The sequence below is a fragment of the Mangifera indica genome, chromosome 7 (genome assembly GCF_011075055.1).
Source record: "Mangifera indica cultivar Alphonso chromosome 7, CATAS_Mindica_2.1, whole genome shotgun sequence".
Taxonomy (NCBI): domain Eukaryota; kingdom Viridiplantae; phylum Streptophyta; class Magnoliopsida; order Sapindales; family Anacardiaceae; genus Mangifera; species Mangifera indica.
Genome location: NC_058143.1, coordinates 1,596,543 through 1,616,425, shown reverse-complemented (window position 1 = coordinate 1,616,425; position 19,883 = coordinate 1,596,543). Strand labels below are relative to the sequence as shown.

At 34.0% G+C, this 19,883-nt stretch overlaps 1 protein-coding gene and 2 pseudogenes across 2 annotated transcripts in view; all 3 read left to right on the top strand.

Annotated features, from left to right (window-relative positions):
* Window positions 1-19,883, top strand: part of LOC123220615 (putative disease resistance protein RGA4) — a 93,906-nt gene that overhangs the window by 59,863 nt on the left and 14,160 nt on the right. The gene's annotated exons all lie outside the window — the stretch shown is intronic.
* On the top strand, window positions 2,564-5,840 carry LOC123220844 (annotated as a pseudogene).
* On the top strand, window positions 5,901-8,160 carry LOC123220843 (annotated as a pseudogene).

Here is a 19,883-nt window from a genome sequence, read left to right as displayed (position 1 = left end):
CTAATCCCTCCAACTTCTGAGAGGTTGGAACTCTCCCTCTTCTTCCTTCTCAAAAATTTTCTTCTCTGAATTCTATTTGGATCCTTCTCTTCTCCTTTTATCCTCATTACATTCACGCCTTCCCATAGATTGCCACATTCCCTCCCCAAATTTGGAAGTCCTTGCTGCTGTGAAATTGCCATCTGCTCTACTCCTTTGCTGTCATGTGTGTTTGTTGACCCAAGTGGTCCTTCCTCATCTTGATTGTTTTGCATTTGGTGTCCCATCTTGCAGGAATTGTAAGCATAGACCCTAACAGTCTCCCTATCAAAAGAAACATTTTGAAGTACACCATAATATTTGTCTTAGGAATAAAAGTAGAAGAAGAAAATTTGCGGATTTTAAAGAATGAGATTGCAACAACCTTTTTTACTTTTCTTTTATGTGTTCTTGATATAGGAAAAAACTAGATGAACCTATAAGAAAATAAAATTAACTACAGCACAAGTAAATGAAATTTTCTGTTACATAAGTTTGATATTGCATAGTTTTAGGGACATTAAAGAATTAAACCATGTAGGTAGAATAAAGAAACAATGAGAATCAAATAAGATGCCTTACCTAATGCTTGAAGACATACTTATAACATGCCAAGGTAATACTTGGATATTCAGGTTTTCTAATATTATTTGATGAAAAATTCCCCACTAATTGATGAAAAATAAATCAATTGATTTCATGGGATTAACACCAACTCATAAAAATTAAATCAACCATAAAACGAAATAGCTAGCTCATGAACTAAAAATCTACGTTGAAAAATAACATTTGCTCTTGGTAAAATCTTAAAAGAATCAAGTGAAAACGGAAACTTCTAATGTTTGCTCACGGCTGGCAACATATGATAGTAATTTTTACCCAACATGGAATTAGTTCCAAAACTTTGCCATTGGTGCAAGACACTCTATCCATCAAGCCATGCAAGTATCAACAAGCCTAAACATCAAACAAATTCAAATACCCGTACTTCACTATGATATTTCTTTTACAAATGCATGATATAGTTCAATTGGTCAACTAGAGAAAAAGCTTAAGGTTACATACACAAACAATTTGTCAAAACAGATTGTTGGAAAATGGTTTGCACCTCTATTAGTATTAGTGACAGGGAACAAACAAAAGAAAGAACAATCAAGAAGAGCACCAATCAATTCTTGGAAAGAAACATTTATACTTCATTGATTATGTTGTACTAGAGAAACAACTGAAAACAAAGAAGAATAAGTAGTGAAAGTAGTTGAAAAGACCAGAAAATAATGTACAAGATGATACGACGGTGCCTTATCTAATAGATAGTTGGATCATTCTTCTTTAAGCTAAGGCAAGAAGTATCAAATCTTGAAGCACTTATGCAACTTATATATAGCATATGTTAAAATACATTTTGAATATATTTAAGATATTTTTGACAATAGACATGTCTGTTCATGAGTTCTTTATCACCGATCTCCTTTTCTGGCATTGCATCATTATTTTCCATTCACTGACTCGCACTTCCCTTAGCTTTTGATCATTGTCTATTATTTTGAACCTTGCATTATTGGATTGTTATATATCTTGGGCTTTTTATTAGACTGTGTTAGGTTGTTTCGACTCCACTTTGTCAATAATAATTTTGTGTGGACTGTTAAGATTTAAAAGTAAATAATATTTGGTGGGACAATTATCAAAGGCTCACTATGTTACATTTGAACCGTTACTAGGGTTAATAACAATAATTAGGATTGAATTCGATATAAATCAAACTCAAACAAAAGTTAGTTTAATATCGATTAAAATCTAAAATATCTTTAACTTAAATTCAATTTGACTTGAAAAATCGAGATTCAATCTTAGTTTGGATGTAATTTCATTTTAAATTTGATTTGAATTGTTTTAACTTTGAATATTTTAATTGGTTCAAACTAAATAGTTTATGAAAATGAGAATAATCTTTGACTCGATCTTTACTCTGGCTCAACTATATGAGTTAAAACTTTACTCATTTAATCTAAATTATGAGTTAAATATGAGTCAATTCAAATCAAATAGTATATATCTCTAGCGTTAATCTTTTTAAAGTATTATTTAAATATTTTCTCAAAATTTAATGTCATGGACATAAATTTTTTTTTCTCTTATCAGATCTCAAATAATTATATAATTAAAAGTTTTTGAAACAATTTATTTGACTTAAATTATTTTTCATTTACTATAATTTTTAATTAAAATATGAATGATGTGATAAGTGCATATCATATCTTTTAAATAAGGTTAAATTCAAACTCTATTTATTCAACTCAAATTTATTATTTGATTTAAATAAGTTAAATTTAAGTTAAAACAATCTTAGTTTATTGAACTCCAAATAGACATTCTTGAATTATTATAGATTTGAATTAAGTTTGAATTGGCTCTAATTAATTCAGGTTTAATTTGAATTCATTCACACTTGTAAGCATGGCTCGCAAAGAGGAGGAGGACAAAACTCAGCGTTTTATTCTAGAACCATTAATTATTTAACATAAACGAGATGGCCGTAGATCTTCTCTTACCCGAAAAACACAAAATTCACTTAAACGAAAACCACCAAAAAAAAAAAAAACAGCGTCGAAATGGGGGGAGAAGGAGGAGGTGCTGCGGCCCAGCAGGCAGACACGGAGTTGGCAGAGACGCCATCAGACCCTCAGCAGCCACCGGCGGCTCCTCAGGCGGCGGGGATAGAGAACATCCCGGCGACGTTGAGCCACGGGAGACGATTTATTAGTACAACATACTTGGGAACACATTTGAAGTGACGGCGAAGTATAAGTCCCCTATTATGCCCATCGAGATGGGCGCATATGGCATCGTTTGGTACTCTCTCACTAACTCATTTATCTCAGTCTGTCTCAGTGTTGTTAAAGAGTCTTTTTTAAGCACGTGGGTTTGTTTTGTTCCTATGTGTTTTGATTTATGAGTGTGAGTTTTATCTGGATTTTGATTATTTTTGAAGGTTGTGTTGTGGGGTTTTTATTATGTAGTGAAATTTTTTCTTTTTATGTTGGCGGGTGTAGATTTTTTATTGAGGTATTTGAAGCTGTTACATGGTGAAGATAAGTTAAATGTGTGGCTATTTGCTTGAATATAAGCTAAGAAGAATAAAGAGATTATTTTAGAAGGTAAAAAATTATCAAAACTGATTTTTTGCGTATTAGCTTTTAGAAACATGTAGTTCGATGGAAGTTACACTTCCATGTATAGGAATTTGTAGCCATTTCTTTGAAGAGAAATGAAAAAAATATCAATATGAAGATTGAATTTGTAGAGGGTGTACAGAAGTGCTGCTAGTCGGAATTGCAAATCTTTTGGTGAAAGCTTGGCTGTTTTAAGTGAGTGAGTGTGCATGTAGTTTTGTTTGTGGATGGTATGTTTTCTGGTTCTTTTTATGGATGTGAGTTTTATCTGTAATGAGGTTGTTTGGAGTGTTTCCTTCTCTTTTTTCTCTCGTTGGGAAATGTATTGAGTATCTTCTATTGGCTGTTTATTAGTTCAGCGTTGAATTTGAAGACAAATGAGCATGGGGCAATAAAGAAGATAGCAAATGCATTTGATATTAAGATTGATGCAAAGAAGACTCTTCATGAGATCAAGTTGCTTCGGCACATGGATCATGAAAACGTCAGTGAGTGATAATTGCTGATTCCTTTTTTCTTTTTTTTGTGGTGGCTTCAGTTATAAGAAGCAACATATTGGATGGATGGTATTTTGATTTTATTTTTCTGTTATGGAGCTAGATACCAGTGGACTTGTTTTTGTTTTGACATTACAATATTGTAAAGATTGTGTAGTTGAGATAGCTAGCTGTTCGTAGGTTGCATGGACATGTGCTTATATTTTTATTTGCCCAAGCTGTGAAATTGATAATATTTGTGGTTAATTTTTTTATAAAAAGTGAAAGGATAGTATTTGCATAATCATATGTACATATAGCTATTGTGCGGGAATTTGGTGAAATTCTGTAAGCCATCAATTTGATAAAGGTATTTAAGTGGTTGGACTCCGTTGGTAAGTGGTTAGGGAGATCTGTTTTTGAGACAGAGCATTTTTAAGGAATTATGTGTTTAAAAATATAGTGTGGGCAGAAGAGATTGGATTTATAGTTTTGTTAGAAGCACTCAAGGGTTAGTTTATGGAGTGGAAGTACTGGTGTGTACAAGGCTTTTGTAGATGAGATATCTTTTATGATGAAACATGGGAGAAGATTGGTAAACTATGGCATCTTTTGAGAAGAGAAGTCTCTGACTTCTAATTTTGCATATTTGTGCACATTGTTAATGGTCGTTCGAGCTTCTTAGATGCTTATATTTATGTTTTGTTTGTGGAAATGGAATGAACATGTACAAATCTATTATTATTCAGTGCTGATTAGGATTGAACTTTTGTTTGAAAGTGTGCAAATGTAAAGAGGGTTGTTGCATCTCTAACTCTCTCACTGTGATAGGTTGGTTACATGTGATTGGGTTGGTTGTCACATTGACTGACATTCTATATCAGTGCAGTATTGTACCTTCATTGGTGTTAGTCTCACACTGTAGTATTTGTCAGAAGCAGAATGTGACTGCTAGATCAAGCACAGAAGCAAATTACTGTGCTATGGCTTAAAAGGTTCCAGCAGTTGCTACAAGGGATTGCTGGAAGTTGTCCTTTAATGAAATCCTTGAATCCTAAGATGCATTGAACGTTGAATTTGAAATCATTGTAGATATTTTTAATATCCCTTGAAAATTATGGATTAGATTAATGAATATGGAGGATATATTACTGGTAAGTTTGTTTATTAGGGTTTCACTTGCTTCTAAGGGGCCATTTTATCAATATAGAAGGTCTTATATTTGGGCTTATGATCAATAACTTTTATCTCCTTTTTTGGTTCCTACATGCATTGCCACATTGGATCGTCCTTGGCTGGGGCTGTTTGTGCACTATTAATGGGAAAAAGTTTGATCATTTTCTTCTTTAAGCATATGCCATATTGAGATATATATTACTTTGAATTTTCTCCTTCCTGGAATATTGAAGAACTCTTTTAGGAGTTGGAGAGGAAATGTTTTTGAGTACATAGATTGGTTAGTATTATTTTTTGGCTCTTTCCTGCTTGATGTGGACTTCACAATGGACAACAATAAAAGGGCTAGTGAAGGAGAATGTCATCACTCATCATATCAAGATTTCTTTTTCTCTAACATCATTGTAGTGGCTTTGACTTCTCCTTGGGGAGACTCTTTAATTTTGTGGAGTTCCAATACTTCATTGTTTGTTTTTGATATTTTCTAATGTCATTTTTTTCTCTTTTTGGCTCCATTTTCTGGTATTATAGACCTTGTTTGGCCCTGGAGCCCTGTATTTTTGTTTACAATCATCATGCATATTTATTATTCTTCAGTAAGAGAAATAGAAGTAAATTTATCTATAACCAAAGTAGCATTTTTTTACAGGTTGATGCAATAAGGGATATAATTCCGCCACTTTAAAGGGAATTGTTTAATGATGTTTATATTGCATATGAGCTCATGGATACAGACTTGCATGAGATAATTCGGTCAAATCAAGCATTATCAGAGGAACACTGCCAGGTTTGAGTTTATAGCTTTGTCTTTTAGGTGTATAACTTTTTTCAAAAAAACAATGACACTAATTCTTTTCCAAAATATTGAAGAAGTCCTATGCTTGAGTAACCTTGACTTGAGAAAACCCTTTTTCTATGTACAGATTTGTTCTTGCTATTTGTCATTGATTGCGTAAACTGGCAGGTTAATTTGAATGTCATCACCCTTGATTAGGAGGCCTTTTCCAGGTTTAGATGTAGGTTGATGCATGATTAGTTGCCCAAATGGCTATTAATGTGTATTAGCACACAAGTACAATCGGCAAGGGGGCTTGGAGCTGCTAATTAAGTGGAAAGGATTGCCTATATGTGAAAATTCATGGAAACTCTATAGCAAACTCATATAGCTCTTTCTGGCATTGCACCTTGAGGACAAGGTGCCTCTTGATGGGCGGCAAAATTTTAGGGCAAAGGTCTATGTGAGGAGGAAAGAAAGGAAAAGAGCTGAAGCTGGAGAGACAGTTGGCCAAATTGAGAAGCAAACAGATGGCAAGCATCCTGGAGCAACAGATGGCAGTCATCCAGAAGGAAGGCAAACAAGAGACAGCCATGAAGAATTAGTGTCCAGGCCACCAAATGAAAGGATCACTGAGATCTTCAATGCTGAGGTGACAGCACATGAGGGAGGTAGTTACAGAAGGAATGATGAAATAGGCTCTGGAGGGGAAAAGAAAGGCAGGCAGAAAATTAGAGAAAAAGACTAGGGTGGGAGAGACCGGCCTCTCAAATGTTGGAGTTTATGTTTATGTTTCTGTTATTTAGGATTGCAGTAGTAGTAGTATTCTGAGTTGGAAAACTTATATTGTTGATGAACTGTATTTGTATTTCTGGAGAATATTATCAATACAATCAGTCTTGCTATTCACTGTTCTGTGTTTGATTTACAAATCTTTACATAACATTACAACTCAACAACTCTTACAATCAGATACACCACCGACGCAACCCAGAACTCTTGATTCAACAGCCACCAGCAGCAGCAGAACCGTCCAGTTGACAGTGAGGTCCACAGCAACTCAAGGTCTCTCTGTATCAGCAGCACTCATAAGGTCTTGCATTCACATTTCTTGGAGTGAACGGGGTGCTATATCGCTTTAGGTATGCTAAGTAATAAAGTTTAATAGCTAATTGTTTCTTCTAATTCTCTTGGCGCTTCACTTAAATCTAATAACATGTCATTGTCTAGTATTCTCTCTTTCCTTGTTTGATCAAAGTAAGGCACCTGAAAATAAAAAAATAGAGTAGCATTAATTTTAAGAAAGGTTCTTGTCAGAAATCTTTGTTTCAAGAATGAACCATTTTCAACTTGTTTAAATTGGCAAGTATCAGAGGCTCGAAACTCTCACTCCCAAGGGTAAAATAAAAACGTGCCCTTTGGGGAAAAAGGTAAAAACGTGACCTGGTTGTTAAGAATGTGCTTCAAATTTTGAGTGTTTAAACATATTTAGGTGCTCTACTCATTTATCATAAATATAATCATTGTAGCATTGTAAGATGGTCTCCCCTGTTTTATTTAGTTCATTCAAAATGAGCAAAATTTCTGAATTTAGGTTTCTGTGATTGTTTGTATAACCACTTAGTAGTCAATTCAAGTTGAAGAGAATGTAGAAGAAGTTGAGTTTATTTTGGCCCATGGTACTGAAGCATAGGGGCTCCCTTTGGGAGAGGCATGTCTTACTGGTCTTGAGGATCTTGAAAAAATATTGGCGGTTTGTGCAGCTAAGAAAATTCCTATGATTGTAGTCAATCCAGATTATGTGACTGTTGAGGTTAGGCCTCCGCCTGTATGCTCAGTAAATTCCATTCTCTTTAGTAAACCAATACCTTGCTTTGTGTTGGCAGCTTTGAATATGTTGTTACATTTTTATACCTGTTGCCAGTGATTCGGTTCATATTCTAGCCTATTACATAGAACCTGAAATTTTTCTATATATAAATTGCAGAATTTGGAATTTTGTTATCTTACCAATTGAGATGTAAATTTTGTTGATTCTTCTTGGTACATTGGTATCCAGATATGAAAAGCTTGGAGGTGAAGTGAGATGGATGGGCAACCCGGATAAGGTCACTCAATCGCTTAGTTTTGTTCTACTTAATAAAATTGTTCAGTTATTTATTATTATTATTTTTTTAGGAATATCGTATCATTTTACATGTGCAGTCAACTTTGCTATAACACCTTTCTAATATTTCTTCAGATAATATATAAATCAGCGATGGACATGATCAGTGTTGATGCTAACGACTCTATTGCTGTGGGCGATTCCTTCACCATGATATTAAGGGAGCCAATACAACTGAAATCCAGTCAGTATTTAACTTTGGAGGAATCCATGCAAATGAACTTGGACTAAGTAGTTTCGGAGAAGTTGCAAATTTATCTTTTGTCCAAACTCTTTCATCTAAATATGATGCGTATCCATTATACGTGTTACCGTCATTCATATGGTAAAATCTTGTCAGGGTAAGTATGGATTTAGTCACAAAGTTTTCGAGCTTGTCTGTCAGTAGTAAATATCAGTTGATATGGACCTATATCTAAAACATAATGATGAAGGATAGAATCCAAAACATTTCAAACATGTCTGCCATACGAGGAAGATTTATAAAAGTTGGTTAACGTGTCTGCCAACATCTTGTTGACATGCTGATAAATGGCTTTAATATAAGAAGGAAGGAATTAAGAACTCACACCAAAAAATTATTTCTTGATACGTTGTCTTTAACCTTAGTTTTATGAGGTCCCCTTTCTGGAAAAAGGTCTCTCATATTGGTCGACTTTATATTGATCAACAAACCCACAAGCAAACTGCCTTATTTGTCTTCCTATCAAAAGAAACAATTTGAAGTACACAATAATATTTGATAGGAATAAAAAGCAGAAGAAGAAAATCTGTAGATTTTAAAGAATGAGATTCCCAAAACACATTTTACTTTTCTCTTATGTGTCTAATGCTTTTTGATATAGGAAAAAACTGGATGAACTCATGAAAAAATTCAAAAATTTCTTTGAAGTAGATGAAACATGCATTATTTGTTTTGAGAACATAATAACTCAACAAAGCAGTAGCTTGGGTGAATATTCTCACTTTTGCAACTCATATATAACACGTCTTTGTTAAACCTCTCTAAACCATTTATATATAGATCATATGACAAATAGTTAATAGTAACTTCTAAATAAAAAGGGTAACTGCACAAAAAATTTTGCTAGTGTTGGAAGAACCTCTCTAAACCACATTGTTAATTCTATCCATAACCATTGAGGTCAAAAGACTGGAAGAAAGCGAATTGCTAGTGTTACAGATGGTCTTTTCGCTATTTGTGAGTTGACCCAACTGTATTCAGGTCTTCAAAGTTAACAGGGAGAGTTATAAAAAAGTTTTATTATCTTTGATATATTATTAATTAAATGACTATTTTATATTTAAAACTAATTAATTTTTGTTAATTTTAACGGTTTACAGGTAAAATTTAGGAAAATTATTAAAAATAGGCAAAAGTAAGGGGACTTAAGCAAAATTACCAAAAAAATTCATATTTAAGCAAAAATGCCCAACATTTGTGAAATGTCTAAACTACCCCTTTATATAAACAAGCTAAAATTTCATAATTCCCACTGTAAAACGCCCATAATCACTGTGCAAATCCAAAAAAAATAGACTTTTCACCCACTGTGAACCGCGTTCCACTGTCGCTCCACTGTCGGCCCACTGTGAAGCCATTTCCGACGATTTTCTTGCTCTCCGGCGACCGAAAATGGTCAAGAAGGTTAGTATATCTTCCGTGATCTTGTTTGAATCAAGTTATTGTTCATATTATTGAGATTTGAGTGAGAATTTGCGGTTTGAAATATTAGGGTTTGCGGTTTGAACATTGCTTAATATGTTTTGATTTTTGGCTGTTTTTGTTAAATTGGTTGAGGGGTTTTGTGTTAAAGCATATCTAGATTCGATTTATGTTGAAATTGGAGGCCGAAATGAGCGATTTTTGGCCGAAAATTGCGTCGGAAGTCATCGGCAGTGCGACAGTGGAACAGTGTTTTCCACTGTAAAGATGAACAGCCCACTGTGACAGTGGTTAGGGGGGTTAAGTGGCTTTTTAAAAATATTATGGATCCATTTGTTATTGTTTGTCCACTGTAGGCGTTTCTGAAATTTGCCATATCACAGTGGATTGGGGGGAAAATTAACAATTTTGAAACTGCAGGGGCGGTAAAAACTTCGAGAATTACTGAGGGGCAAGGGATAAATATTAGACCTGTTTGTAATAGACATTTTATCAGGGGGTAAATTATAGTTTTCACATCCAGGGTTTCTCGACACGTAGTTTTCGAATTTTATATCCGTTTTTTCTGTTTTAAGATTTTTCAATACGTAGTTTTAGAATTTTAGATTAACTTTCTCGATTTTTGTGCCTCTTGGACACATTTTACGATGTAATGACCTCGTATTTTTCATATTTCCAAAGAATTTCTCGATTGTTCCCATTCTAGGGTTTTTCAACCTTCAGAATTCGAATTTCAGTTTCGTTTTTTCGAATTATATCGTTTTACGATATATCGATTCAAATTTTTCAGATTTTCGAAGAATTTTTCGATTGTTGCCATTCTAGGGTTTTTCAACTTTTAGAATTCGAATTTCAGTTCCGTTTTTTCAAATTTATCGTTTTACGATATATCGATTCGTATTTTTCCTATTTCTGAAGAATTTCTCGATTGTTGCCATTCTACGGTTTTTCAACTTTTAGAATTCGAATTTCAGTTCCGTTTTTTTGAATTTTATCGTTTTACGATATATCGATTCGTATTTTTCATATTTCCAAAGAATTTCTCGATTGTTGCCATTCTAGGGTTTTTCAACCTTTAGAATTCGAATTTCAGTTCCGTTTTTTTGAATTTTATCGTTTTACGATATATCGACTCGAATTTTTTAGATTTTTGAAGAATTTTTTGATTGTTGCCATTCTAGGGTTTTTCAACTTTTAGAATTCGAATTTCAGTTCCGTTTTTTCGAATTTTATCGTTTTACGATATATCGACTCGTATTTTTTAGATTTTCGAAGAATTTTTCGATTGTTGCCATTCTAGGGTTTTTCAACTTTTAGAATTCGAATTTCAGTTCCGTTTTTTCGAATTTTATCATTTTACGATATATCGACTCGAATTTTTTAGATTTCCGAAGAATTTTTCGATTGTTGCCATTCTAGGGTTTTTCAACTTTTAGAATTCAAATTTCAATTCCGTTTTTTTGAATTTTATCGTTTTACGATATATCGATTCGTATTTTTCCTATTTCTGAAAAATTTCTCGATTGTTGCCATTCTACGATTTTTCAACCTTTAGAATTCGAATTTCAGTTCTGTTTTTTCGAATTTTATCGTTTTACGATATATCGATTCGTATTTTTCCTATTTCTGAAGAATTTCTCGATTGTTGCCATTCTACGATTTTTCAACCTTTAGAATTCAAATTTCAGTTCCGTTTTTTCGAATTTTATCGTTTTATGATATATCGATTCGTATTTTTCATATTTCCAAAGAATTTCTCGATTGTTGTCATTCTAGGGTTTTTCAACCTTTAGAATTGGAATTTCAGTTTCGTTTTTTTGAATTTTACCGTTTTACAATCTTGAAATCTTATTTTTAAAATTTTTCAATCACCTCTTTTATTGTTTTGTATTTTTTTTCTTTTTATGATTTTTCCATGAAGACATTTGTTTATATATTTGCTATTTATGAATGGCTAACGAATTTTGTAAATTTTCACAGGAAATTTCTCGCAAAAGAAGATGTGTTGAAAGTGAGCTGCGAATCCCCGATGAGTCCAGACACTTTCGAACAGATCTGATATGTCGTGCACAGCGCACAACATTATCTAGGATTATGTCTACACTAACCCCGGAGCAGTTACGATTATTTGAGAGGACATGTTTCAGGTATCTTCTTCGTTTACCCGAGACCAAATTCTCTGGTATATTAGTTCATTCATTTATACTACGGCAGCTATATCGATTCTCTGCCAGAGATGAGTTTTGGTTTCGGATTAGCGGGGTTGATGTTCGTTTTAGCCCGTTTGCGTTTGCTTTGGTGACGGGTCTTTCATTTAGTCGACGCACTGATATTTCTTCATATATTCCTCGCTCCTCCAGTCATAGGATCAGAGATACATACTTTCGAGGTTGTCTGAAGGTGCAGTATCATGACCTAGAGCGTGTTTTCTTGTCAAGGCCGTGGGGGGATGACGATATTGATGCAGTCAAGATGGCCTTATTGTATGTTCTTCACATGGTTTTGTTAGGGAATGATCGGCGAAAGAAGGTGTCTTTAGAGTATTTACAGTTGGTCGATCATCTGGATGGGTTTAATTCCTATCCTTGGGGTGTACCCGTGTGGCAGATGAGATACGAGTCTATGTCACAGGCGAGTGACAGAGTATGCTCTGGACGGATGCCTGAGATGCGTAGATACGACCTCTACGGATTTCCTTTCGCATTTCAGGTTAGTTTTAATTTATTGATTATATATATTAATTTGAAAAAATGTCAAATGATTTATTTAAATCGTAAATGATTATATTGCAGTATTGAATATATGAGACTCTGGACACATTACACGATTGGATTGACCTCGTTGATCTCTATGCGGCCCCACGTATGTTTAGGTGGCGTACGCGAGACGTCCCTAATTGGACTCATATCGGTCGTATTTTCACTGGTGATCCGGTATGTACAAGTTAATTATTAAGTCTATTAATTCATTATATATTACAATTATTTTGACTTTTATATCTTCATCATTAGGAGGATGTCACATTCCCTCTTCGTCCATCATTGATCGAGGAGGGTTTACCCTGGTATGGTGAGATTCGTGAGTACACCGGTTTATCCGATGCTGATTCCTCCTCATCTTCTTCGATTCCGACCGCGATTGGAGATGGGGCGTCTCTAGCATCAGGACCTTTAGCTGTACCCGTCGAGTCTTCTGAGTCACATGAGGAGCCTATTCAGCCTCCTGTTATGGAGCGGCCTATATGTTTCCCTGTAGTTCAGAGCCCACGGATGGCAGACCATCCTGGAGAGGAGGACAATCCTAGAGTGGAGGACCATCCTGGAGAGGAGGACTATCCTAGAGTGGAGGACCATCCTGGAGTGGAGGACCGCACTACCCATCATGCCACAGAGTAGTGTCCCCCATTCGTAGCACCCAATATTTCTACATTAGATGCTACATTAGCGCACTGGGGTGCTACGATTTTACGTGAGATATCGAGTTTTCGTGACGATATCTCTTCCCAGATGTCTCGATTACGTGACGATATCTCTTCCTAGATGTCTCGATTACGTGACGATATCTCTTCCCAGATGACTTGATTAGAGGATCGTATGACTCGTTTGGAGGACATCGTCACACGTACATATCCAGCCCTCGTCGCTCAGGTTGTAAAACCACTTCTAATTTATTACTTAAAAAAATGTCTATAGTGTTATTATTCTGACAACTATTATTACATTCGTATAGGAGAGGGACAACGATATCCAACCGACGTCCCCCATTGATACCGCAATACCATCTCATCACTCACACGAGGTTCGTATGACATTTTAAATTTATATTTATTATTAAATGTCATTATTGTATTATAATATTGTTATTTATGAAATGTCACTAATTAAGTTATTATTACTATTATCTTAGGGTAGTCGCCCAGAGGACGCATCGGTTAGCCCTTCTGTTGCATTACCTGTCCGAGCTGAGGTATTTCACTTATTAATGAAACTTTATTTTGTATTTTTTTCGGGTATCGATTAATATAGGGAATATATATTCGTATAGGGTCTTCCTCATGAGAGTTATCCGGTCGGATCTCATACAGGTTCTTTAGATCCTCCACATGAGGTATGATAATTATTATACATTATATCAACTTTTGGATATGATATTATATTTTATATGAAATATCATTTACCATTTGAACCTTTTCATGTATATAGGGAATCGGTATTGATATATTATCGATCGAGGGTTCTCCCCGAACACCTTCCCCAGAAGTCCATGTTATAGAGATTTAAGAAATATCATTGATCAATTTGTTTTTAATATTATATATTTTTTAATGAAGTTTTATCTCTTTTTCAGGACGAGCGACTATGGTTACTTGCTGATATCCCGAGCTCGACCAAAAAGCTTGTGGATATTAGTTCACAGGAGGAGGACTTCCAGGAGGATGTTTCTAAGACCGTCCACATTGAGGTTTGTCAATTATAATTAGTAAATAAATATAATTGACAAATATATGTGACTAAGATGTTTTTATATGTAATTATGCAGTTGGTTGAGGGAGCACGCGATGTGGACTTGACAGTGATTCAAGATTTTCCAGCTAAACCTCTTCCCGCATACGTGGAGAAGGTAACATAAATCGAATAATATGTATGATTTTGCAAAATGAAATAATGAATTAATAGTTTTTTGTATCATGCAGTTGGTTCGTACAGCACGTGGACGGATCATCCGGAAGGGTCCGCTGGTTCGTACCCCGTATACAAATCCACTTAGAGGCAGGGCAAAACGGCAACTCATGACGATTCCATCCTCTGCATCACAGCGTGAGGAATTTGTCCTCACATGGTATACTAGAGCTGCGACTTCTGACACACATGATGTCTACTTCATAGGATCGAAGTCGAAGGACAGCTTTTGGAGACTTGTAGTAGAGTTACGCGAGTGGTTGACCGACGATGTGAGTTGTCTATACTATATAATTTGGTAAAAATCTTGATATATTTATTAATAACTAACACGTGAACTTGTTTATACCATTTTAGCATGTGGATTCCTTTTTGGCTTTATTACGTCGGCATCAGGCCGATCATCAGTCGACTGTCTCACAGCGTTGGACGACTACCCACACATTCTTTGGAGGCCATATTGAGATGGCTTGGAAGAGTTGGCAGACTACACCGATTGGTGAGTTTGAGTTTTCGGGGCTCTTTACGAGGATGGTTGATGCAGCGTACACCCCGGGACTACTGTACAAACCATGGGGGATGGTCGATCAGGTATAGCATATATATATATATTTCTATTACATTCAATTGATTAACAACAACAATAATTAACTAAATGTGTCACTGTTTATAGGTTTTCATCCCTATAAACTTCAAGAACGCACATTGGGTCGCTGGAGTTATAGATTTCCGTGAGTGGTCGATTACGGTATACGATTCAGAGGTATCATATTCGGGAAATATCGAGACTCTTGAGCAGCGGATGTGACCGTATATGACATTCATTCCTGCGTTATTAGAGGCGACGAGTTTTTGGACAGCTTCGAGGAGGCCTCTACGACGTGATTCCTTCACTTTGCATCGAGCGACGGATGTCCCTCAGCAGGGATTGGGCTCCGGTGACTGTGGCGTGTTTATGTTACGATTTTTTGAGTGTTTGGCGTTGTCACGGAGCTACCATTTTCCCCGAGAGTCGTCTACCTCTATGCGTCGACGCTTAGCGGCGTAGTTGTATTTTCATTGTATCGAGTAGCTCACGGATGTATATTTAGTTGACTCATTGTTTATTTATCGTTCTTTCTATGTTTAGATGTATTTATTTATTGTATGTGCGTATGTGTATGATATACTTTATCTGTGATTATATATGGATATGTGATTTCAGTGATTTTATTATTAAGCATGAGTTGATATATCGTAAAACGATAAAATTTGAAAAAACGAAACTGAAATTCGAATTCTAAAAATTGAAAAACCCTAGAATGGTAACAATCGAAAAATTCTTTGAAAATCTGAAAAATACGAGTTGATATATCGTAAAATGGTGAAATTTGAAAAAACAGAATTGAAATTCGAATTCTAAAAGTTGAAAAACCCTAGAATGGAAACAATCGAAAAATTCTTTGAAAATCTGAAAAATACGAGTTGATATATCGTAAAATAGTGAAATTTGAAAAAACAGAATTGAAATTCGAATTCTAAAAGTTGAAAAACCCTATAATGGAAACAATCGAAAAATTCTTCGGAAATCTGAAAAATACGAGTCGATATATCGTAAAATGATAAAATTCGAAAAAATAGAACTGAAATTCGAATTCTAAAAGTTGAAAAACCCTAGAATGGCAACAATCGAAAAATTCTTCAAAAATCTAAAAAATACGAGTCGATATATCGTAAAACGATAAAATTAGAAAAAACGGAACTGAAATTCGAATTCTAAAAGTTGAAAAACCCTAGAATGGCAACAATCGAAAAATTCTTCAAAAATCTGAAAAATTCGAGTCGATATATCGTAAAACGATAAAATTCGAAAAAATGAAACTGAAATTCGAATTCTAAAAGTTGAAAAACCCTAGAATGACAACAATCGAAAAATTCTTCGAAAATCTGAAAAATACGAGTCGATATATCGTAAAACGATAAAATTAGAAAAAACGGAACTGAAATTCGAATTCTAAAAGTTGAAAAACCCTAGAATGGCAACAATCAAAAAATTTTTCGAAAATCTGAAAAATACGAGTCGATATATCGTAAAACGATAAAATTCGAAAAAACGGAATTGAAATTCGAATTCTAAAAGTTGAAAAACCCTAGAATAGCGATAATCGAAAAATTCTTCAGAAATCTGAAAAATATGAGTCGATATATCGTAAAACGATAAAATTCGAAAAAACGGAACTGAAATTCGAATTCTAAAAGTTGAAAAACCCTAGAATGGCAACAATCGAAAAATTCTTCGGAAATCTGAAAAATACGAGTCGATATATCGTAAAACGATAAAATTTGAAAAAACGAAATTGAAATTCGAATTCTAAAAGTTGAAAAACCCTAGAATAGCGATAATCGAAAAATTCTTCAGAAATCTGAAAAATATGAGTCGATATATCGTAAAACGATAAAATTCGAAAAAACGGAACTGAAATTCGAATTCTAAAAGTTGAAAAACCCTAGAATGACAACAATCGAAAAATTCTTCAGAAATCTGAAAAATACGAGTCAATATATCGTAAAACGATAAAATTCGAAAAAACGGAACTGAAATTCGAATTCTAAAAGTTGAAAAACCCTAGAATGGCAACAATAGAAAAATTCTTCGGAAATCTGAAAAATACGAGTCGATATATCGTAAAACGATAAAATTCGAAAAAACGGAACTGAAATTCGAATTCTAAAAGTTGAAAAACCCTAGAATGGCAACAATAGAAAAATTCTTCGAAAATCTGAAAAATTCGAGTCGATATATCGTAAAACGATAAAATTCGAAAAAACGGAACTGAAATTCGAATTCTAAAAGTTGAAAAACCCTAGAATGGGAACAATCGAAAAATTCTTTGAAAATCTGAAAAGTACGAATCGATATATCGTAAAACGAAAAAATTCGAAAAAACAGAACTGAAATTCGAATTCTAAAAGTTGAAAAACCCTAGAATGGCAACAATCGAAAAATTCTTCGAAAATCTGAAAAATACGAGTTGATATATCGTAAAACGAAAAAATTCGAAAAAACGGAACTGAAATTCGAATTCTAAAAGTTGAAAAACCCTGGAATGATAACAATTGAAAAATTCTTCGAAAATCTGAAAAATTCGAATCGATATATTGTAAAACGAAAAAATTCAAAAAAACGGAACTGAAATTTGAATTCTAAAAGTTGAAAAACCCTAGAAAGGCAACAATCGAAAAATTCTTCCGAAATCTGAAAAATACGTGTCGATATCTCAAAATACCCCCCAATTTTTAATAACATTTTTTTAACCCCTCAATTATCTATTCCTAAAATTTCATTGAGAAATTTATAATGCTTTTAAAATGTTTAATAACAAAATACCCCCTAATTTTAATAAAATTTCATTTAACCCTTTCTAGTTTGTGAGAAGGTTTATATAAATGAAAGGAAGGGTAATTTTGATATTTTAAAAAAAGTCATGGGTATTTTTGCTTAAGAATAGTGAATTTGTCTATTTTTGCTTGAAAATAGTGATTTTGGGCTTTTTTGCTTAATAAGGGGGTATTTTGGCCATTTGTAATAATTTCCCTAAAATTTAAGTTTTCAATAGTTAAGGATATCAACTAGGTGTTCAATAAACCTTGGGTCGAGATATGTCATTTGGCCTTAAAAAAAACAAAGCAAAAGTGGAGAACTGGTGTGGGCGTGGCATTTAACTGAACAAGATCCAAGGCCACGAGCAATTGTCAAACAACAATGCAATCAGGGCCCCCACCCTCTCAGTATTGCTGCCTTCAATCATGCCTATCTCCACGTGGCACAATTTGAGTGATTATGACTCCACTTCTTTGTCAAATGATCTTGGACCGTCCGATTTTGTTCAATTATGTGTGATAGTAGCTGGATGGGTTGCCCAGTAGGATCTCCTTACATCCACGTCGGATTTTAAATCTGACTATACAAATTCTTCTATCTTTAAAGGATTATTATTTATCCGACCGCCCATAATGGTGGCCCCGACTTGGTATTTCTTTAAAAAACAAAGCTTGGAATTTGATCGGTTGGAGCAGGTGGCTTCGGGTCCTCAAGTCTCACCCATTAAACCCTTTTTGGTATATATTGCTATTAAAATTTACTCCTATGGTTACTGATATAATTAACAGATCTCGAGAAAATTTGATAGAGAAATTATGAATTCAATATCAAATGTAAGAGATTGAGGGTATATAAGTAATTATATTATAAAATTATCATATAATAAAAAAATTACAAATACTAATCGATTGATGTATAATTATTAAATGATTAAATGATTTTAAATTAAAAATAAATGTAAAAGTAAGTATACATTTATCTTCAATAATTGAAGTTGTTGAAAAGCTTATTTCAATCCAAACCTTTACTCAATATAATTTTGTTTAAAATTTCTAAATAAGAAATCATCTTAAAATTGAATAAGCATTAACCCTTATTTATTAGCTTAGAGATTGCTTTCGAGATTGAGTTCGACTTTGATAACTTGACTCATTTCTTCAATATTGTTCATCTTATTTTGCCATAATGTTCACCCATTTTATCGGTTACCCTCTAATGATATTATATATTAACGCAAATGAATTCAAATTGGACATCATGACTTCAATCCGAGCTAAGGCTCATATGAATGTGCACCTAGTCAAAGATAAAAATTTGAATAGGCAATCAAAACAAGTTAAACCACACCCAAAACTTACCAATTATAATACTAACTATTTATTTTAAGAGCAACTACTGGTTAGACTATGATCCTATAAGCTTATCTCCTAGCTTGGAATGGGCTAGCTAGTCATATGTCATCCTCCCAATTCAAGTGGCTAAGCCAATGTTCCACCATCGCAAAGCCCCCACTTGGGTTATAAGCTAATGTTACCAGACTTAGCAATTAAGCCCAGTTTTTCAGACAACAATATATTAGTTGAGATGCTCCTTAATATTTGATGTGGGATTTGTAAATGCATATCCTTGGTAAAGTTTAGACATTTCAAATCCCATATAATATTTGTCCAAATATAATAATTCTCTCAAACACTTGACCTCCCAAACAATAGATGTTTTGGTCAAATTACATCAACAATATTTCAATGCACTTTTCCAAAAGAGCTTGCACTAAAAAGAAACTGTTTTACGGGTCAAATTTCACTGTAATTAAGCCAACATCAACGTATCAGCAAGTTTAGTGTTGTTAGATATGACGACCCAAATTCATGAATAAACATTCCAGATGAAGAATCGAGAGTTTCTCTTTTACATTATTTATGGTTTGTTTGCTCTCATTGCGAATTTCCTAGGTTTCTGCATAACATAAAAATCATAAAGCAAAACATTTTGTGATAAAGAGACTTGGATCTCAGTCTTGTCTTGCGTTGATCGGTGAGAGAGAGGACGGTCAATAATTGTTGAAAATGGACAACAACTAAGAGAGAAGTCGGGAGGGAGGGAGAAAACCGTTGTCTTTGATCACTTATAGTGACTACAAAAACCCTAGGGAAAATGTAAGTTTTTCAAACTTTGGGTGGAAAGACTTTATTAGTTTTTAAACCTAGAGACTAAAAATATAATAAATTTTTAGTTTGTAAAATATTTTTTAAATAACAATTTTACTTCCGACAGTAACAACGAAATTTAACAGAAAGATAAATATTTGAATTTTTGTTAGTTAACGGGTGAAAAGTGGTTTTATACTAAACCTTGGGTGGAACATAGTAATTTGGTAAAAAAAAAATTG